This window comes from Cervus canadensis, chromosome 9 (assembly GCF_019320065.1).
Source record: "Cervus canadensis isolate Bull #8, Minnesota chromosome 9, ASM1932006v1, whole genome shotgun sequence".
Taxonomy (NCBI): Eukaryota; Metazoa; Chordata; class Mammalia; order Artiodactyla; family Cervidae; genus Cervus; species Cervus canadensis.
The window spans coordinates 39,299,957-39,323,225 of NC_057394.1; the positions used below are offsets into that span (position 1 = coordinate 39,299,957).

At 36.9% G+C, this 23,269-nt stretch overlaps 1 protein-coding gene across 5 annotated transcripts in view; it reads right to left on the reverse strand.

Moving 5' to 3' along the window:
• The window catches only part of PIBF1 (progesterone immunomodulatory binding factor 1), a 223,084-nt gene that overhangs the window by 100,581 nt on the left and 99,234 nt on the right, over positions 1-23,269 (reverse strand). The window lies entirely within an intron of this gene.

Sequence of the window (23,269 nt, forward strand, 5' to 3'; positions counted from 1 at the left end):
AACTCCTGAGACATATGTAAAATAAATGTTTAAGCTAGTAAATATATATTTGATTTTTATAAGAAAACATAATGTACAAATTACAAAGATAAATATATAACAATAAGCAGTCTATTGCAATACAGATAAGAAACATTCTCTTCATTCCATAGGTATAACTAGTAATAAAAACATTTCCATTTAACCTATAAATCACTGCATATTATAGATTTGAAAATGCTTCAAGTTGACTACGTTCTAACAGAAAGCAAAACAAAAGCACAGTATGCTTTTTCAGGGAGTTATTATGAACCCGGTATAATGCTAGATGTTCCTAAAATTCATTTTTTTTCAAATATTTATTGAGCTAGTCACCATGCCAGGCAAATATGTATACAGTGGAAGACAATTTTTTTCCCCCTTTAAAGAACTTATTTTTTGGCAGTTCCCTCGTGGTCTAGTGGTTAGGATTCGGCATTTTCACTGCCAGGGCCAGTCTTCAGTCCCTGGTCCAGGAACTGAGACCCTGGTTGGGGAACTGAAATCCCACAAGCTGCATGGTGTGCCAAAAAAAAAAAGAACTTAGTTTTCTGGGGAAGAGATGCAAATAAATATGAAAATTCAATAGAACAAGATAAGCGCTTCAATAAGATAAACCCTAGGTTTGATGGGTACATACAGGAAGAATAATTAACTCAGTTTGTGTAGATGTGTGTTTGAGTACACAGCAGGAAGAAGTCCAAGGTGGAAGTGCCCTAGAAGTAGAAACAAGAGGACATGCAGGCCAGAGAAGCAGAAAGCACAGTCTGTTTTATCCATGGCATCTCATTTAATCCCACAACTCTAGTAGGTATTTTGCAGATGAGAAACCAGAGGTTCAGAGATTAATTCATTTCTTCAAGAGGAAGAAGTTCCTGGTAGATTTCAGAGGGGGTCTCAAATCCAGCTATGTTTGACTCCACAGTAATGATCTTTCCACTATTACATAAGAATCTTAGCTGATATTTCTGAAGTCAGATAAACTTTCAAACGTGTTTTAAAGGACATCGCTTCACTCTTGTGACAAGAACATGTAAAACATAGTCAGAGAAGACAGGCATTGGATTCTTGCTACAGGCTACTTCACCCTTGGTACTCTTGAATCTTTATTTACAAGTATGTCACATTCAGAGTGGTGGAAGTTCCATTCAAGCCTATTGGTACACATCACTTAATAAACAGCAAGGCTTTAAGGTGAATGTCAGCTTGTGTGTTTAACTTTTGGGGAAGGCCAGGCATTAATTATATATATATAAAAGAATAGCTAGGTCATATGGTCACTCAGGTTTTAAGCTTTTTGAGGAACTGCCAAACTGCTTTTCAGTGTGGTTGCACATTCTCACCAGCAATTACGAGGGTGGTAAGTCCTCCATATCCTTATCAAAACTTATCATTGTCTCTTTGACTATAGCCATCATCATGGATGTGAAGCAGTAAAAAAATTAGTCAAAAATTTATTAATTCAACAGTTTACTGACACGAAAATGCCCTGAACTCCCTGGGGTAAATTGTCTTGTTAAATATAAATTTATAAAACTTATGAAATCAATACCTATTTGTATGCTAAACTATGGGGCACACTAGACCTTATTATTGAAATAAATACTAAGTCATTTGGAATGTGATATTTATCTTTAAAAGAGTTTGTTCTGAAAAAATTAAACTGCAAAGTTTGCCTTTTTACTATCCAGGACATTGTGAGTAATACTGAGGTCAATGCCAACTTCAAACAGGAAATGAAAGACTTAGCTTTTAGACGACACCTGCTCTTCTTGTTCATTATGTGGCACTTGAAAGTTTCTTTTAGCACTATTAATCTTCCCATTTTACTGCACAGTTAAGTACAATAGTGATTACCTAAAAATTTGAGGATATTAAGTTTAATAAAGTGACACTTACATGAACCAAATGATCATTCTAAAGGACTCATCTATTCTCATGTCATTTACACAGTAAAGGAAAATCTGCCTCAAATCATTATGCCTTTGTAATAATAGTTATTATTTTAACTTAAGTTGAACTGTGAAAATGCTTTAGAAACAGCGCTGCAAAGGCAGTTTCAGTGTGAGGAAGAGATGGCGACCAGGGTACAGGCTGATAATTCAGGTGACTTCCTCCTATTTGTTTTGCTAATATAACCTGTCACATTTTACACTGTTGACTCAGACGTCTCATCTTCTTCTCATAACGTGAAACTTTTATTTGAACGAAGGCAATATTATTCATATGTTTGCAAGTTTATGTCTGACATTCTAATTCAGCATAGTAACTTTAAGAGGTCACATTTCTTACAAAGTTTATCAGCATCTCCAGCTACAGAGCTACAGTCACCCCAGGTCCCTAGTTTGATTAGATGAGTCTTTACATTAGCTGGGTTTTCAGTTTGCATAAGACTTACTCATAAATCACACACTACTTTAAAAATAGTACTGTAAAGACCTAGAATGAACTGTTTGCTCTTAAGGAATAGTCACTGCAACAGACTTTAAGCTGGACAAACAAGGAGAATTTCACCTGTGAAAAGGTGAAAAGAAGCGGTTAGACAGGGAACAAGAGTTAACCCATAAGAAGTGCTCTCGGCTACAGTGAATAAACTCCAAGCAGCATGGCATATCCTGCAATGCTGAGAAATAACTGCAGGAGGGACATCAACATAGAATTCTGTTCTCAGAAACAGGAGAGCTCATTTGAACAAAAGCACTAGATAAAACACTAAATAACAACAGATCTGCATAACAATATTTACATCAGCAGTCTTTACATATAAACTATGGTGAAAGTTTGCTCACCATACTCTGATGTATAAAGCCAAGCAATGTATGTCTACTCCCATCTCTATCAACAAGGTTATCACGGGTAAGAAGTCAAAAGTGAAAGTGTTAGTCACTCTGTTGTCCAACTCTGCCCTCGGTTCATGGAATTCTCCAGGCAAGAATACTGGAGTGGATAGCCATTCCCTTCTCCAGGGGATCTTCCTGATCCAGGGATCAAACCCAGCCTTCCACATAGCAGGTAGATTCTTCACCGTCTTGGGCCACCACCGTAGGCCCAAGAAAGTAAAAGACTACTATAATTAATAATGTAGTTTTTACTCCAATGAGTAACAGCAGCTGATCTTTGAATTTTTATCCACAAAATGTTCATGGTTTCCCAAATATTAAAAGCGGATGTGGGACTTCTCTGGCAGTCAGTGGTTAAGACTTCATGCTTCCAATGTGGGGGCATCAGTTTGATCCCTGGTCAGGGAACTAAGATCTCACATATCCAGTGGTAAGGCTCCTGTAGTTACCAGGACCAATAGGAGGTCCTTCCACTAAGAAATCCTGAGAGCTGGTCCAATTTAGAAGTAAGGCAGTGAAGCAGCTGAGGCAAGGCACATACAAGCAAGACTGGTAAAAGAAGCTAAGCAAAGTCATAGGATTTCCAGTTTCAGGCAGGTGTTCAGGGAGGGATTTTTAGTAGCTGGGCGTCAGTGAGATCAAGTTTTGAGAGGAACTCTGGGTCAATACACAGAAAATACTTGTGGGGTTTATAAGAATACATGGGAGTAGGAAGTCATGGTTGAACCACTAAATCCTCTGTGTGGGGAGGGAAAATTAATTCTAAACTCCACAAGCAAATGGAGCTGATGAACTTTCTACATGTGAAAAAACAAAAATAAAACAAACAAACAAAAAAGTGCCCAGAAACAGAGATGGGCCCGAAACTTCAGATAGGGATTATACTGTGGGAAACTGGATTAGACAGGGACAGAAGCTGTCATCTCTGATCAACTGAGAATCAATTTTGTTTACATGGGTGGGACACCAATCCCATTTTACTCTGGTGTTTCAGGCTCCTCCTCCTTATTCTTTCAACAGGCTTCACTGTGTTGATGTTCAGTTTCCTTTGAAGTATTCATTTTGGTTGAGCTGATAACTAATCTGTACCTTAACTACTTTCTGTACCTTAACTACTAGCCTGTGATGGGGATAAAACTTATTTCCATTCTGTTTAGAGAGAATTTCGGTTGTACTTCTAGACCTGTTCCACTTGTATTACTAGCCCTGAACCACATGCTGAAAATGCTTCTGGATGAGTCACTGACAGTTAACCAAACCCGCCGAATCATTCTGCTAATTAAGAATTGAGGGAAAACACACACACACAAACCTGTTCGTTTGGATTTTCTGCTTCTGTGAACTGAGAAAAGGCTAATTATCTTAGGTTAAAGATACTAAACCACTGATTTTTCAATTATCCCTAAAGGTTTTCTTACTCTCAATAGTATCTATCTGTATATCTATATTTATAGATCTGTACCTAATCTTGTATTAACTAGTATTATTTGTTGTTGGTGTTCAGTCACTAAGTATTGTCCGACTCTTTGTCACCCTGTGGACTGCAGCATGCCAAGCTTCCCTGCACTTCACTATCTCCCAGAGTCTGAGCAAACTCATGTCCATTGAGTCACTGATGCCATCCAACCATCTTGTCCTCTGACGTCCCCTTCTCCTCCTGCCCTCAATCTTTCCCAGCATCAGGGTCTTTTCCAATGAATTGGCTCTTCACATCAGGTGAACAAAGTACTGGAGCTTCAGCATCAGTCCTTCCAATGATATGCATTTAAATATGTAGTATTATATCAATTACATATTTAAAACATGAGTATGGAGTATGCTTTTTATTTTCTCTTTCAAATCGGCTGTTTTATATAGGGTTAACTTTCTATTAACCAGAATATTTCCTTTTGTGTGAGTGTGAGTGTGTGTGTGGGCATGCCACATGGCATGCAGGATCTTAGTTCCCTGACCAGGGATTGAACCTATGCCCCTGCAATGGAAGCATGAAGTCTTAACCACTGGACCACCAGGGAAGTCCCAACCAGAATATTTCATTCCACAACATCTAATTCATTTAAAAATATTTATTGTGTACCTAAGTATGCCAGGTTCTATTAGGATAGCAGAGAAGCACAAATTGAATTACTACTCTAAGGAACTCACATTATAATGATGTGAGAAAGGCAAACAACTGTAAAGTGATATGGTAATAAATTATAATAATAATAATAATAGAGTAGTAAGGGAATGATGGAGATGTCAGAGATGGTGTTATTTTAAAGGGGTTGGGCAGAGAAGGTATCTCTCTGTTAAGGTGGTATTTGAGCAAAGACATGTGTACCAGTGTTTACCAAAACCTGTATTTCAGAACTAAAGTAAGTGAATGATAAAAAAATATATATACTGGCCATGCATCATATTCAAGACTTTAAAAGAATAAAGACTTTTCTTTTTAAAGAAGAGATACAATGTCAAACATATGAAGACAATAGAAGTCCTTCACAATGATTTGAAACTTGGTATCTTAAACCAGTAGTTAAAATTACCTACTCAAACTATACTAATGGATTTACTAGACAGTCTCATCTATACAAATTGTAAATAAAACAAAGAGAACTAAATTTTTAACAAATGCACAAGCAACATCAGGATAAGTGCTACTACTTCACAAGGTTGGGAACAGACACTTAAGTGAACGAACAATTTGATCACTGTTTAAGAAATACTTTGGATTTACTTTTATTCTGAGGTAATCTATAAGCCACATGAGAAATGTCTTCTCATCATTTAACCAAAATGGCTTTACAATTTTTGTGTTGATTATACAAATAATAGATTATAGAATTTTAGCAAATATGGAAAACAGAAAAAAATGTCAATCATAAGCTTATAATAATAACTACTGTTTCTATTTTCATATATCTCCTTCTTCTCTGCACAAGTAAATATTTTCAAGGTTTTAATTTTTTATTTTTTTATTGAAGGATAATTGCTTTACAAAATTTTGTTGTTTGCTGTCAAACCTCAAAATTAATCAGCCATAGGTATACATATACCCCCTACCTTTTGACCCTCCCTCCCATCTCCCTCCCCATCCCACCCCTCTAGGCTGACACAGAGCCCCTGTTTGAGTTTCCTGAGCCATACAGCAAATTCCTGTTGGCTATCTATTTTACATATGGTGATGTAAATTCCCATGTTACTCTCTCCAAACATCTCACCCTCTTCTCCAATCTCCCCATGTCCATTAGTATATTCTCTATGTCTGTTTCTCTGTGGCTGCCCTGTAAATGAGTTCTTCAGTACCATTCATCTAGATTCCGTATTTTTTGTGTTAGAATACGATATTTATCTTTCTCTTTTCTTTTTATTTTTTTATTTTTATTTTTTATCTTTCTCTTTCTGACCCACATCACTCTGTGTTATAGGCTCTAGGTTTATCCATCTCATCAGAACTGACTCAAATGTGTTCCTTTTTATGGCTGAGTAATATTCCCTTGGACTGCAAGGAGATCCAACCAGTCCATCCTAAAGGAGATCAGTCCTGGGTGTTCACTGGAAGGAATGATGCTGAAGCTGAAACTCCAATACTTTGGGCACCTCATGCGAAGAGTTGACTCATTGGAAAAGACCCTGATGCTGGGAGGGATTGGGGGCAGGAAGAGAAGGGGATGACAGAGGATGAGATGGCTGGATGGCATCACCGACTCGATGGACATGAGTTTGAGTAAACTCTGGGAGTTGGTGATGGACAGGGAGGCCTGGTGTGCTGCGATTCATAGGGTCGCAAAGAGTCGGACACAACTGAGCGACTGAACTGAACTGAATATTCCATTGTGTATATGTACCACTACTTCTTTACCCATTCATCTGCTGATGGATATCTAGGTTGCTTCCAAGTTCTAGCTATTGTAAATAGTGCTGCAACAAACAATGGGATACATGTATCTTTTTCAATTTTGGTTTCCTCAGAGTATATGCCTGAGGGTATATGCCTTAGGAGTAGGACTGCTGGGTCATATGGTGGTTTTATTCCTAGTTTTTTTTAAGAGACTCTCCATACTGTCTTCCATAGTGGCTGTATCAATTTACATTCCCACCAATAGTGCAAGACCATTCCCTTTTCTCCACACCGTCTCCAGCATTTATTGTTTGTGAACTTTTTGATGATGGCCATTCTGACCGGTGTGAGGTGATATTTCATTGTACTTTTGATTTTCATTTCTTTAATAATGAGCAATGTTGAGCATCTTTGCATGTGTTTGTTAGCCATTTGTATGTCTTCTTTGGAGAAATGTCTGTTTAGGGATTTTTCTCACTTTTTGAGTGGGTTGTTTGTTTTTCTGGCATTGAGTTCTATGAGCTGCTTGTATATTTTGGAAATTAATCCTTTCTCAGTTGTTTCATTTGCTATTATTTCTTCCATTCTGAGGGTTGTCTTTTCATCTTGCTTATAATTTCCTTTGCTGTGCAAAAGCTTTTAAGTTTAATCAGGTCCCACTTGCATACTTTTGTTTTTATTTCTGTTACTCTAGGAGGTGGGTCACAGAGGATCTTGCTTTGATTTATGTCAGAGTGTTTTACCTATGTTTTCCTCCAAGAGTTTCATAGTTTCTGGTGTTACATTTAGGTCTTTAATCCATCTTGAGTTTATCTTTGTCTATAGTGTTAGGAAGTGTTCTAATTTCATTCTTTTGCATGTAGCTGTCCAGTTGTCCCAGCACCATTTATTGAAGAGGCTGTCTTTGTCCCATTGTATATTCTTGCCTCCTTTCACAAAAATTAAGGTACCTGTAAGTGCATGGGTTTATTTCTGGGCTTTCTATCTTGTTCCATTGGTTTATATTTCTGTTTTGGTGCCAGGACCATACTGTCTTGATGACTGTGCTTTGTAGTATAATCTGAAATCAGGAAGGTTGATTCCTCCATCTCCATTCTTCTTTCTCAAGACTACTTTGGCTATTCGGGGTCTTATTGACTATGCCAAAGCCTTTGACTGTGTGGATCACAATAAACTGTGGAAAATTCTGAAAGAGATGGGAATACCAGACCACCTGACCCACTTCTTGAGAAACCTATATGCAGGTCAGGAAGCAACAGTTAGAACTGGACATGGAACAACAGAGTGGTTCCAAATAGGAAAAGGAGCACGTCAAGGCTGTATATTGTCACCCTGCTTATTTAACTTATATGCAGAGTACATCATGAGAAACGCTGGGCTGGAAGAAGCACAAGCTGGAATCAAGATTGCCAGGAGAAATATCAATAACCTCAGATATGCAGATGATACCACCCTTATGGAAGAAAGTTAAGAGGAACTAAAAAGTCTCTTGATGAAAGTGAAAGAGGAGAGTGAAAAAGTTGGCTTAAAGCTCAACATTCAGAAAACTAAGATCATGGCATCTGGTCCCATCACTTCATGGCAAATAGATGGGGAAACAGTGGAAGCAGTGTCAGACTTTATTTTTTTGGGCTCCAAAATACCTGCAGATGGTGACCGCAGCCGTGAAATTAAAAGACGCTTACTCCTTGGAAGGAAAGTTATGACCAACCTAGACAGCATATTAAAAGCAGAGATGTTACTTTGCCAACAAAGGTCTATCTAGTCAAGGCTATGGTTTTTCCAGTGGTCATGTATGGATGTGAGAGCTGGACTGTGAAGAAGGCTGAGTGCCAAAGAATTGATGCTTTTGAACTGTGGTGTTGGAGAAGACTCTTCGGAGTCCCTTGGACTGCAAGGAGATCCAACCAGTCCATCCTAAAGGAGATCAGTCCTGGGTGTTCATTGGAAGGACTGATGTTGAAACTGAAACTTCAATACTTTGGGCACCTCATGCGAAGAGCTGCCTCATTGGAAAAGACCCTGATGCTGGGAGAGGTTGGGGGCAGGAGGACAAGGGGACGACAGAGGATGAGATGGCTGGATGGCATCACCGACTCGATGGGCATGGGTTTGGGTAGACTCCGGGAGTTGGTGATGGACAGAGAGGCCTGGCGTGCTGTGATTCATAGGGTTGCAAAGAGTTGGACACGACTGAGTGACTGAACTGATCTGAACTGAATTGATGTTGAGGTAGGCTATGCCCAGTTTTTGAAGAATTTTCATCATAAACGGGTGCTGAATTTTGTCAAAGGCTTTTTCTACATCTATTGAGATTATAATATGTTTTTTGTCTTTCAGTTTGTTAATATGGTGTATCACATTGATTCATTTGTGTATACTGAAGAATCCTTGCATTTCTGGAATAACCCCAACTGATCATGGTGTATGAGCTTTTTGATGTGTTCCTGAATTCTGCTTGCTAAAATTTTGTTAAGGATTTTTGCATCTATGTTCATCAGTGATATTGGCCTGTAGTTTTCTTTTTTTGTGTTGTCTTTGTCTGGTTTTTTTAATCAGGGTGATGGTGGCCTCATTGAATGAGTTTGGAAGCATTCCTTCATCTGCAATTTTTTGAAAGAGTTTTAGAAGGATAGGCATTAGCTCTTCTCTAAACGTTTGATAAAATTCTTCTGTGAAGCCATCTTGTCCTGGGCTTTTGTTTTTTGGGAGATTTTTGATCACAGCTTCAATTTCACTGCTTGTAATTGGGTTGTTCATAATTTCTATTTCTACTTGGTTCAGTCTTGGAAGATTGAACTTTTCTAAGAATCTGTCCATTTCTTCAGGTTATCCACTTTATTTCCATATAAATATTCATAAAGATCTCTTAAATTCCTTTGCACTTCTGCATTGTCTTTTGTAGCATCTCCTTTTTATTTCTAATTTTGTTGATTTGATTCTTCTCTTTTTTTTCCTTGATGAGTCTGGCTAAAGGTTTGTCAATTTTGCTTATCTTCTCAAAGAATCAGCTTTTAGTTTTATTAATCTTTACAATTGTTTCCTTCATTTCTTTTTCTTTTATTTCTGTTTGGATCTTTATGATTTCTTTCCTTCTACTAACTTTGGGTTTTTTTTTTGGTTCTTCTTTTTCCACTTGTTTTAGGTGCAAAGTTAGATTGTCTATTTGATGTTTTTCTCGTTTCTTGAGGTAGGATTGTGTTGCTATAAACTTCCCTCTTATAACTGCTTTTGCTGCATCCCATAGGTTTTGAGTTGTCATGTTTTCATTGTCATTTGTTTCTAGAAATTTTTTGATTTCCCTTTTGATTTCTTCAGTAACTGGTTGGTTATTTAGAACTGTGTTGTTTAATCTCCATGTGTTTGTGTTTCTTACAGTTTTTTTTTGTTGTTGCAATTGATATCTAGTCTCATAGCATTGTTTTCAGAGAAGATGCTTGATACTATTTCAGTTTTCTTAAATTTACTGAGGTTTGATATATTATGCAAGATGTGGCCTATTCTGAAGAATGTTCCATGTGCACTTGAGAAGAAGGTGTATTCTGCATTTGGATGGGATGTCCTGAAGATAATGATGAGATCCATCTCATCTAATGTATGATTTAAGATTTGTGTTTCCTTATTAATTTTCTGTTTTGATTGTCCATTGGTGTGAGTGAGGTGTTAAAGTCTCCTACTATTATTGTGTTACTGTCAATTTCTCCTTTTATGTATGCTAGTGTTTGTCTTATGTATTGAGGTGCTCCTATGTTGGGTGCATAGATATTTACAATCATTATGTCTTCCTCTTGAATTGATCCCTTGATCATTAATGTAGTGTTCTTCCTTATCATTTGCAATCTTTATTTTAAGGTCTATTTTGTCTGATATGAGGGTTGCTACTCCAGCTTTCTTTTGCTTCCCATGTGCATGGAATATACCTTCCCATCCTCTCACTTTCAGTCTATATGTGTCTTGAGGTCTGACGTGGGTTTCTTGTAGACAGCATCTATATGGGTCTTGTTTTTGTATCCATTCAGCCAGTCTGTCTTTTGGTTGAAGCATTTAATCCATTTACATTTAAAGTAATTACTGATATGTATGTTCCTATTGCCATTTTAATTGTTTGGGGTTGATTTTGTAGATCGTTTCTCTTCTCTTGTATTTCTTGACTACATAAGTCCCTTTAACATTTGTTGTAAAGCTGGTTTGGTGGTACTGAATTCTCTTAACTTCTGCTTGTCTTAAAAGCTTTTTATTTCTCCATCAATTCTGAATGAGATCCTTGCTGGGTACAGTAATCTTGTTTTTAGGTTTTTCCCTTTCTGCACTTTAAATATATCCTGCCATTCCCTTCTGGCCTGCAGAGTTTCTGCTGAAAGGTCAGCTGTTAAGAGTATGGGGTTTTCCTTGTATGTTACTTGTTGCTTTCCCCTCGCTGCTCTTAAGTCTTTCTTTGTGTTTAGTCCGTTAGTTTGATTAGTGTGTGTCTTGGTGTGTTTCTCCTTGGGTTTATCCTGTATGGGACTCTTTGTGCCTCTTGGACTTGATTGACTATTTCCTTTTCCATGTTGGGGAAATTTTCAACTATAATCTCTTCAAAAACTTTCTCATACCCTTTCTTTTTCTCTTCTTCTGGGACTTCTTTGGATCTATAATTTGAATATTGGTGTGTTTGCTATCATCCTAGAGGTCTCTGAGACTATCCTCAGTTCTTTTCATTCTTTTTACTTTATTCTGCTCTTCATAAACTATTTCCATCTTTTTATCTTTCAGCTCACTGATTCGTTCTTCTGCTTCGGATATTCTGCTATTGACTCCTTCTAGAGTATTTTTAATTCCAGTAATTGTGTTGTTTATCTCTGTAGGTCTTTGTTAATTGATTCTTGCATTTTCTCCATTTCGTTTTCAAGGTTTTTGATCATCTTTACTATCATTATTCTGAGTTCTTTTCAGGTGGTTTGCCTATTTCCTCTTCATTTATTTGGACTTCTGTGTTTCCAGTTTGTTTCTTCACTTGTGTAGTATTTCTCTGCCTTTCCATTATTTTTTTAACTTATTGTGCTTGAGTTCTCCTTTTCCCAGGCTTCAAGGTTGAATTCTTTCTTCCTTTTGGTTTCTGCCCTCAGCAGCAAGGCTGGCCCAGTGGTTTGTGAAAGCTTCGTACAGGGTGAGATTTGTGCTTTTTTGTTTATTTGCTTTCCCTCTGATGGGCAAGGCTGAGTGAGGTGGTAATCCTGTCTGCTGATGATTGGGTTTGTGTTGGGGTCCTTGAGTCAGTCCGCCCGATATGCCACGTACACCAGTGTCCCTGTTCGGGCGCCATTTGTTGGGGTCCTTTAATGGACCGGAACCTTGTGGTGCGGAGTCGACGATAAGAAAGTGAAAGAGAGAAAGAGAGAGAGAGAGAGACAAAAAGACCCGGGGACCTAAGCTCTGATGGAGCAAAGGTGCTTTAATGATTTTTCTATGAGTATATATAGGCTGCAGTACAAGAAACTTCTTTCGGGAATGATAGAGATCAGAAAACCAAATGTACATCAACTGTTACCACAAGGTCAGGAGACAATCCATATCTCAAGAAAGGGGAAGGAGATTAAGCTGTTTTGTCCTAAGGAGAATGTTTACTAAAGGAGACTCATGCTTGCCTCACGCAATGACCTCAGTCCCTGGGAGCAGCGTGCTGTTCCGCTTGAAGAGGGACAAAGGACTCATGAGAGATAGCATGTAGGAATCCTCCCGTCAAACATTCCCTGACAGGTTTGTGTTTTTGTTTTGTTTGTTGTTTAGATGAGATGTCCTGCACAGGGTGCTACTGGTGGTTGGGTGATGCCAGATCTTGTATTCAGGTGGTTTCCGTTGTGTGAGTTCTCACTATTTGATACTCCCTAGGGTTAGTTCTCTGGCAGTCTAGGGTCTTGGAGTCAGGCTGCCACTCCAAAGGCTCAGGACTTGATCTCTGGTCAGAAACGAAGATCCCACAAGTGGTTTGTTATGGCGTTAAGTGAATTTAAAACAAATATCCAAAAATGGGAAATCAAAGGTGAACCCCAGACAAACGGCAGTTACAAAATCAGGCAAATGATAATTAAAATAATGTAATATACACATATACATATCCACCCATGAGCAAAGTCAAAACAGTCCAACAAAAATAAATTATAGTAGATTGACCTGGTGAACAAAGGAAATAAAGAATTATACCAGTTAAGAACAAAACTAACTAAAACAAAAACTGGAAGATTTTAATTTAAATTCTATATCACAGCCATCCTTAGGGAAAAACTTCAAATATTAGAAGTAAACATTTGCTTGCTCAGTCGCTTTAGTCATGTCTAATTCTCTGCGACCCCATGGATTATAGCACACCAGGCTCCTCTGTCCATGTGATTTTCCAGGCAAGAATACTGGAGTGGGTTGTCATTTCCTTCTCCAAGGGATCTTCCCGATCCAGGGATCAAATCCACATCTCCTTATGTCTCCCGCATTGGTAGGCGGGTTCTTAACCACTAGTGCCACCTGGGAAGCTCCAAGTAAAGATTAAAGACCTCTGTGCATCTTCATTGAGGTTTTCTTTCTTTTTTTAAACAATACATGTACACAGGAAGATATATCAATCTCCTTTTTTTTTTTAATGGCAGCATGTCACATACACTCTGTAAACTATTTTTCATCTAAGAATATGGGGATCTTTCCATGTCTCTACCTCATTCTTTCCATTTTCTATGTAGCAGATCACAACGTGGACATAATCATTTAATTAATTCCCAAATTCATTTATTTTGTACTAAACTGATGACCATTTAGATTATTTCCAATTTTTGTAATTACACAGAGTGCTTCAAAGATGATCTTAAATAATGCCTCCAGTTCATGAGTGAATTTTTTTTTTTTTCATATTGTAGTGGTTTTTGTCATACATTGACATGAATCAGCCATGGGAGTGAATGTTTTTCTAAGAATGATCATGAAGTAGAACTGCTCAATCAAAGGATTTTAAATTTTAAGACATACTGCCCTCCCAAGTGGCAATATCAATTAAAAATGGTCCCACAGGTGTATGAAATATGGTTTCTCACCAATTTTTGATCTTATCATATATAAACATGCTTGTTATGTACATTCTATATGTAATCACACCTTCATATAGAATTTGCTATCCTTTTACCCCTCAATAGAATGTAAAATTCTTCCTATGCTAACCCTTTTTAAGTGTTATTTTTATTGGCCCCATAATTTTCCATTCTTAATTATTCCTCGATTGTCAAGATATTTAGCCCTTCCCCAATTTCTCAATTCATTTTTTATACTAATAGTAGTGCCCAGCTTATTCACCCATCCAAAGCAATGAGTTTAAGTATGATTTTCCAAAAACAAATACATCTTTGAAGGAAGAAAGCTCTTACAATTAAAGGCTACTCTAAGGATTGTGCTAAAAAGTAACTATACTGAGCAATGACTGAACGTTGGGAAAAGCATTGTATGAGCCCCAAAAGTGCCTACTTTGTGGAGGATATTATCATTCAGATCCATATATTCTATTGTGTTTGTTTAAAAAATACAAGCTTGATTCATTACTTACATACATATTTAGACATGTATTATAGATATATCCAAAGTCACATAAGAACATGAAAAGTGTGCATCCTGGCGAAATGGTATTACTGTAGGTAACGGTATCTGGGAGATGTGAAAGGTTGGAAAGAAAGTTGTTTTTACATTATATGGCTTGACTTCAAAGTAATTTTTAAAGGCAACTTAAAAATGTTTGATATGAGCAATTTAAAAAATGTAAACTTAAGCACCTTCCATTTAAATAATTATGGCTGACATATATTTTACTTCTCAAAATTGAAGTGTTTATTTATTAGCCAAATAAGGGATGAAGTACACTATATCAGCAATGTCTAGTAAAGTTAAGTCTTTGGTTGGTTTAGTTTTTTAATATCCTGAAAACACTTGAAAGATCTCTGAAGCCAGAAAGAAGCACTCCTGCTCTACCAGACCCAATCTCCAATTTCTAATTTGTTTCTTTAAAAAAGCAAACAGAGGCTTCCCAGGCTTCTCAGTGTTAAAGAAAACACCTGCCTATGCTGGAGACAAGGGTTTGATCCCTGGTCTGGGAAGATCCCACATACCATGGAGCAACTAAGTCCGTGTGCCACAACTACTGAGCCTGTGCTCTAGAACCTGGGAACCACAACTATTGAGGCCACATGCTGCAACTACTGAAGCCCTGGAGTCTGTGCTCCGCAACAAGAGAAGCCACTGCAATGAGAAGCCTGCGCACTACAGCAAAGAGCAGCCCCTACTCACTGCAACTAGAGAAAAGCCCAGGCAGCAACAAAGACCCAGCATGGCCAAAAATAAATAAATGAATAAAATTACTAAAAAAGAAAAAAAAGTAAACAGGACTTCCCTGGTGGTACAGTGGATAAGAATCCACCTGCCAATGGAGGGGACATGGGGTCAATCCTGGTCTGGGAAGATTCCCCTTGCCATTGAGCAGCTAAGCCCACGTGCCACAACTACTGAGCCCACATTCTAGAGCCTGCGAGCTGCAACTGAGCCTGTGTGGGGCAACTGCTGAAGCCTGTGTGCCTTGCACACCCCAGTGCAACCAAAAATAAATAAATATATTTAAAAAGCAAACAAAACAAAACCCAAAATTTTATGTAGTTTTATATATTTCAAATTAATGCACATTTATATACACATTTATATTTATACATATTGATACCACAACTTACAAGTGAATTTTCAAAGGAGGATTTGTCAAATATCTACAGGTTTTTCTTTATAAATAACATCATATCACTACATGGTTAATATTCAAATATGTAGTTACACTCTTCAATTATATCAATATATATATCAGTTGGAAAGGTGAGTATACCAAATCTTGTGTTACTCAGATTACATACCAACTTGCTACCCTGTAATATACTGACCCAGAGGGAAGTGTTTGTTTTCTTTTTTTTTAATTTTTTTTTATTTTTTATTTATTTTTTTTTAAGTGTTTGTTTTCTAATTGAGAATCGCTGTTTGTAAGGAAAGAAATTTACTGATAGGACCATGTTGCCCACGTGAAAGTTCTAAAGATCAAAAACATGTTTAGAACAATGACTATATATTAGAGAATATATTTGAAATTGCTTTCTTTTCATTGACATTAAAATGAAAAATGTAATTTTAGAGATTTTACTTTTATACATTATTGCTACCTATTGTTCTCCTAACTGTTCTCTTTGATTTTTTTGTGTTCTCAATATTGCAAAATTTTAAAATATATTTTTATACTTAGATACTGAATCCAAACTATTTTCAGTGAAAATCAGAAGAGTAGTTTAAAGATACACATATTATGTTACAGAGAAACAGAATTCTAGTAACTCTGGTCATTTCAAGTGTGAAATCTTCTAAACAGATAAAAAAAAAAAAAGCAGGTAGTAAAAACTTACAAAACAACCATCAGTATTATAACAATGATTACGATAGGACATGAGAAAGGAATTTAAAAGGCATTTGGTATTTGTCCAAATGTTTCTGCCATTAAGATGATTTTTTCAACAAGTCCACATCTCAGCTGTAATACTACATCTGTCATTTTTGGCTTACAAGCTAATTCTTCAATGAATGCGAGAGAGCTTCTTTTGCTGAGTTAAAAACGCTGAGTATGTTTAACAACTGTACCATGGATTTATAAGAATTTCAAGCATGCATTAAGAGTAATTCAATGCATCTATCATATCATGATCAAATAAAATATGTAATGTCATTAATAAACAACATGTAGTAATATTTGGCCATCTATAAAGGCAAAAAATTGGTACAGGTATGTGAAGATAAAAGTAAGTACTTAAATGAAACAAATATAACGAAAGGAATGCTGCCCTAAAATAACTCAAAGCATGCATGAGATAAAATTAGAGTAAAATATTTTATAACAGTATTTGAATGTGTAGCTGTTTTCTCTTTTGTGGCAACATGACAACACTTAAAATTCAACTTCAATCATCCTCTGAACTAAGAGTATTTATTACATCAGTGCATCAGAGTACTCAAAACTATTTCATGCTGCTTTCAATATAGACTTTTTAATGTAGTGTGAAGCTACATTAAAGAAAAATAATCAGAACATTAAAAAGTCAAATCTAAAAATAGTTATGTAGTTTGCTTTTTGTGTTTGCCTCTCAATTTTGTTGTGAGCCTAAAACTGCTCTAAAAAAATATGTCTTAAAAAAAAAGTCTTAAGAAAAAACACTTTTGGGGTGAGCTTTTATGAACAGTGTCAGGTATGAACAGTAGCAGAATGTAGGCTAATCACGGTTTTGCCCCATTTTCCCCCAAGATATAGGGCAAAGAATGGAAACCAACTTGTTACAGCTAACATACAAAGTACTGTATAAAGCAAAATGGAAAATAAAGGTCATTTATTTAGACAAACTTCCTATGAACAGGCAAAATCAACAACTTAACTTATATGAACGTGTTTTGAAAATAGGCTAAAGAATTCCATAAGAACTCTAGAAAAATTCCTGAATAGAAATCTAGAAACCAGAGCTCTGGGTCTTCAAAATCATACAGATTGATGGTATAGCTGGATCACTAGGAAGACATTTTTCTGTTCTAAGGGGGAGCTTGATTCTATCTGTCCAATCAGAGATGACCATCAGCATCGCCTCTGGAACCTGTAAGAAGTCAGATGCCATGGCTCCATCTCTGAGGACAGACTTGGGACTGTTGAGTTCAAGCTGACTAAATGAGCAAATATATGTGAAAAGCATACAACAGTGCCTTGTACAATTAAAATACAAGTTGTTCTAGTTATTCAAGTTTAATGTATCTCTGGATTCTTAGGATCTAGTGTACCAGCTGATATGTAATAAGCTCTTAATGACTCTTTACTGAATAAACAAACTCATATTAACCATTTTAGGTGTTACAAAACTGAAATTACTAAGCAGGTCCAAGCCTGTATAGAAAACACAAAAGTATCATAAACTAATCTGATGAGCGACAATCTTTCCTGAAATATGACAAAACCAGTGAATTAAGATGACTATTTCCAGGTTTGGGTGTCAGTTTAAGATAAAGACAAATTACAGGAAGTGAAGGGAAGAATAAAACCAAAATGATAGGATAGGTATGAATGAGCTACAAGAAAGATTAAAGTTTCTAAAAATGTAGGTTACCTAATGACTAAGGTGGTAGATGGGAGATGGGACAACATTCAAAAAATATTTCAAAAACAGAAATGCAAATGGAACAAAGTTTGTGTGAATCGATAGCATATAGCACGATACATCTAGGTTCTGTAATGAATTAAAATTGTTGCAAAATGTACACAAGGTTTAAAAAATATAAGTGCAATTCACTTGCCTACCCACAAGAATGTCTATCATGAGGGCATGTAAAACAGACATGAAGAAGAAAAACAAACACAATAATGAGAAGAACTAAATCACTGTTATGTCTACTTTCTCTTCTCTAAAGTTCTGTCCTTAGATTTAATGGACTAAATAATTGCTTACCAGTTTTCCTATACAATACTACCTCAGGATTTTCAAACAAGTGGATATACAATAAAATATCATGCCAGTTAGCATAGCTAACACATCATGCTATGATCATACTTTTTATTTTTCTATGGCTGTCTGTCAAATGCTCATAAAATTTCAGAAAATCTCTGCATACTAAGGTATTTATTTAAGTGTCTACTTATAGCTAATAAATACATCAGGATGAAAGTACAATAATAAAGTATTTAATATAATCAAAGAAAATAAATATTAATTGAATGGAAAAAAAAGAAACATTTCAAAATCTCACATTAGTACTGTGAAGAAATGCTTTCTCTTCTTAAATGTTTCCTGGAACCCCACCTCTCTCCCTACACGTTTCCTGTACCCTTCCAGCCCAGGAAGTGTTTGTTGCTCCTTAAGCTCCTTCTCACCAGGCTGGGGGAAAAGTGTGAAAGTGTTAGTTGCTCAGTTGGGTCCAACTCTTTGTGATCCCATGGAGTATAGCCTGCCAGGCTCCTCTGTCCACAGATTCTCCAGGCAGGAATACTGGAGTGGGTAACCATTTCCTTCTCCAGAGGAGCTTCCCAACCCAGGGATCAAACCCAGGTCTCCTATATTGCAGGCAGATTCTTTACTGTCTGAGCCACCAGGAAAGCCCCAGGCTGGGAAAAGGTTGGCACTTTTATTAGGGTCCGTTGCCTCTTCCTTTTTTCTTACTTGTTATTCTAACCAAGACCCAAGGCCTCCACTTATTAACCTAGAGGGAGGCTTGTGATCAAAAGTCAGAGATGAGGGACTTCCCTGGTGGTCCAGTGCCTAAGACTCTGCACTCCCAATGCAGGGGGCCCGGGTTCAATCCTGGATCAGGGAACTAGACCCCACACACCACAACTAAGAGTTCACACGCCACAGTTGAGTTCGCACACCGCAACTAAAAAGAGCCCACATGCCACAACTAAGACCTGACACAGCCAAATAAATGAAGAGAGACTCAACAAATCAGCCAGAGGTGAACTCTAAAGGATTTTACTGCAAGAAAACTTGACCTGGCATGACCCCTGTCAGCATGTTACAGACCACTACAAAGGAAAGAAGCTCAATAATTTAGTGCCTTATGTTTGTATTTGCAATCCATGTATACATATTTTTTTTCACTTAATCATCTCTAAAACTAACACAGAGTTGTGGATTACTCTCTTGTCAGAGATAAAGCAGCTGAGACTTAAAAAAGTTAATAACTTGCCCAAGTAAGTAACAGAGCTGGAATTTGCACCCAGATCTGCCTCACATTTCTGGGCTCTTCTAGAACATCCTGTGTTCAAGAGAGGAAAAAAATTCAAATGAAAGTAAGTATGTACCAAAAAGACATACTCAATTCTCCAGCAACATACTGTTGGCAGATAAGTGTGGATAGACACGATTACAGAAGGAAGGCTGCAGAGACAAAGGTGAAAGGGAAGATAAAACAGGCTAGGGCTGCTCAGGAAAAGAATCAAACACACGGTGGTTCCCATGGGCAGAGTAAACCTGGGTTTAGGTGTGGGGTTTACGGAGGCTCAGGCCATTAAAGGTATTGTGGATGTCCTAGAGGGAAGTCTAGAGAGAAAAGCTACTTCTCTTGCTTTGGACAAAGTTGGCTCTCTGCCCACCAACACCTATAGTATGAATGTGAACGTAAGATAAGGCCTTTCCCTCAAAAACCATCCTGAAGGCAAAAAGGGTCACTTTTTCTTGAGTTTTTATAATATCCTTTCCATTGAGAATTCTCTCAGTAACTTTACTTTGAAAAGTAAAACACTGTGTAGGAAGGACACACTGGCTTGTAAAGACCATAATCAATGCAAATTTTGATGCTGATACTGTCCTCTTGAAGGAATCAATAAATATGGAGGCAGACATTTAACACAGTTAATAATTATTTTTGGGATGCTGCCTTACAACCAAAGCAGATGTCAAAGATTATCTTTAAAATGAAACATAATCAATCACGTGGTGAAGATCACAAACACACCAAAAGAACAAATGGAAAAAAAAAAAAAAACCTTTTAGAAAGGGTACTGTGGCTAAAGATGAAAATTTGGCAACAGTACCATCTAAGGATTCCAAAAATGAAAAAATACAAAAAGCAGTGCAGATGATGTTTTGGAAAACCATTTTAATTGATTCAAAAAGTGTCTCAAGTGATCCTGAAGGTTCATGTGATGAGACTAAAGTACTCTTTTATAAACTGCAATTTTAAATATTTACATATAATTAAATTAAGCAAGGATTCTAACGCTAGACTGCAATGGATCCACAACTGCCCCTTACTACCTGTGTCTCAGTCTCCATAGCTATAAAATGTGAATAATTATAGTTATTTCATCATGTTATGAGGATTAAGTGAGCTCATACCAGTAAAATGCTTAAAATTGTGGTGGTATATTAAACACTAAGTATTTGTTGAATGAAATTAAACACTCAAGATTGCCAACCCTTTTTCTACAAAAAAACAAAAAAAGGCCTGTCATGGATAAAATGATAGGTGACCTTACATGCTTTCCTGGCCAACAAATTTCAGTTTTCAATCTAGCCTACATGTTGCACTATGTTTCACATGAACCATAAAATATTCTAATTACTTGAAATACAGAAATTTTGCAAGCACAGAACTTGTCTTTTTGTTTGTTTCCAGTTAACAGAATGTGAATATCTTACCCTTATCAAGCCACAGAACTGTCTTCAAAGTCAAATAATTTTTTCATTTGCCCAGCTAAAGAGATGCATGAAGAAATCTACAAATGGTAACCTGCCTACTCAGAACCGGGAATGCCTGCAGAGAAGATGGATAATAACCACTGCTACTTGTGGGAGCTACTGAAAAGCTAGCATAAATGCTTTAGATGAGGAATCAGCAAACTTCTGTAAAGGTCTAGAAGCAAAAAAGTTGGATTTTGTGCAGCTGTAGCTTAAAAGAAGCCATAGATGATCCACAAGGAAATGACTGTAGCTGTGTTCCAATAACACTTTATTTATGGACACTAACATTTGAATTTCATATGTCATGACATATTCTTCTGATTTTTTTCTAATAATTAAAGAATATAAAAATCCACGTTTAGCTTGCAGGCTGTACTAAAACAGATGGCAGGCTAGATTTGCTTTGGCTCTGATTTGAATTAACAGTAGCTCTGGAACACTAGTGACAACATGCTAACCAAGTTTATGACCCAACTCTTACTGATGCTTGGAATAAACGTATCCATATCTATTAGACTATTCTATTTTCTATACTGAGTGTTCCAAAAAAAATGCTGTCTTTTATTAAGACCTTGGGTCATTTAGAGCCTTCTTCACTCTCCTTTGATGACTCCTTTGCTAAGATCAGTTACCTATCCAGCAAAGGTTTCTTTCAATTCTCTCCTCTCTACCCTAAATCTCTTTATAACCTAATTTTCTTTCTTTTCTAATGCTTCTATCTCTGAAAATGTTCCTTTTCAGGTTTCAAAGGATCATAGATCTCCAACTGACCTCTTGATACCAAAACACTTCGACTTCCTCAATTATCACTTGATTACATATTCAAACTTGCTCTGTCATAGTGCGTCTCCTCTGCTCACAAATCTGCTAAGCTCTCCTGGGTCCTAAAAAGTTTTAAAAAGCTCAACTTTTTTCTTACCTCTGTCAGCTCTTTAAACTAATGACCCTTCTTTCCTATTTGTTTATAGTGCTGGTTTTGCATTGTCACAATTTAGCCTCTTACTAGTTTTTACTCCTACAAGTCAACTGAAAATAGAGATCTTAAAATTTCTATTATTTTTTGTCTGATTCTCCCACCCCTGTCATAAAAGTAAAGAAATAAACTTGAATATTGGCATAACCACCCATTGGTTATACCTTTTTTAATCACCTTAAAAAAAAAAATCAGCTTGGGATTTTCCAGGTGGTCTAGTGACTAAGACTCCATGATCCCAATGCAGGGGACCTGGGTTCAATCCCTGGTCAGGTAACTATTAATAGATCCCACACGCCCGAAGATCCCCACGTGTCACAACTAAGACCTAGAGCAGCCAAATCAATTTTAAGTATAAAAGTCTATGAGTTTTGACAAATGTTTACAGTCATGCAACCATGACCACAATCAAACCACATTATCATCAAACCCCCAAATTCCCTGTGCTACTTTGAAGTCAGTTCCTTCAACCTACCTCTGGCTGTTGGTGACTGATCATCAGTCATTAGTTTTGCCTTTTCTAGAATGTCACATATATGAAGTCAAACAGTATGCAGCCTTTTCTAACTGCCTTCTTTCATTCAACATAATATGTTTTAAAAAGATTTACCAACGGAATTGCGTGTTGAGTAGTTGGTTTCTTTTCTTGCTGGGTAGTTTTTCAGAGAATGAATATACCAAAATTTGCTCATTCATTCACTATCTGATGTGTATTTGGGCTGTTTTCAGTTTTGGACCATTATGAATAAAGCTGCTGTAAACATTTCTATTCAGGCCCTTTGTGGACACATGTTTTTATTTCTCTTGGGTAAATAACCAGAAGTAGGACTGCTGAATCATACTGTAAGTTAATGCTCAACTTTATAAGAAACTGCCAAACTGTTCCCCAAAGTGATTGCACCACTCCACATTCACAATAGCAATGTATAGACAGTCCAGATAATCCACAATCTTGCCAACATCTGGTAATATTTGTGCTTTAAAGTCTAGCCATTCTAGATTGTAGAATTCTGGTTGTTGTGGTATCTAATTGTGGTTTTAGTTTTCATTTCCCCAATGAGTGATGATATTGAGCGTCTTTTCTTTTGCTATTGGTTACTTCCATTTCTCCTTTCACGAAATGTCTAGTCAAACCTTGGCCACTGTTTTTTTTTTAAAGTGGAAAGTTTACCCTCTTAATTAAGTTGTAAGTATTCTGGATACCAGTTCTTTATTAGATACGTTTTGGGCAGATGTTTTCTCCAACTCCGTGATTTGTCTGCCTTTTCCTTTTTTATCAGAAGAGCAAAAATTTCCTTTTTCATTAAGTCCAGTTTAACAACTGTTTTCTTTATGGTTCACATTCTTTGTGTCCTATTTACGTATTCTTTGA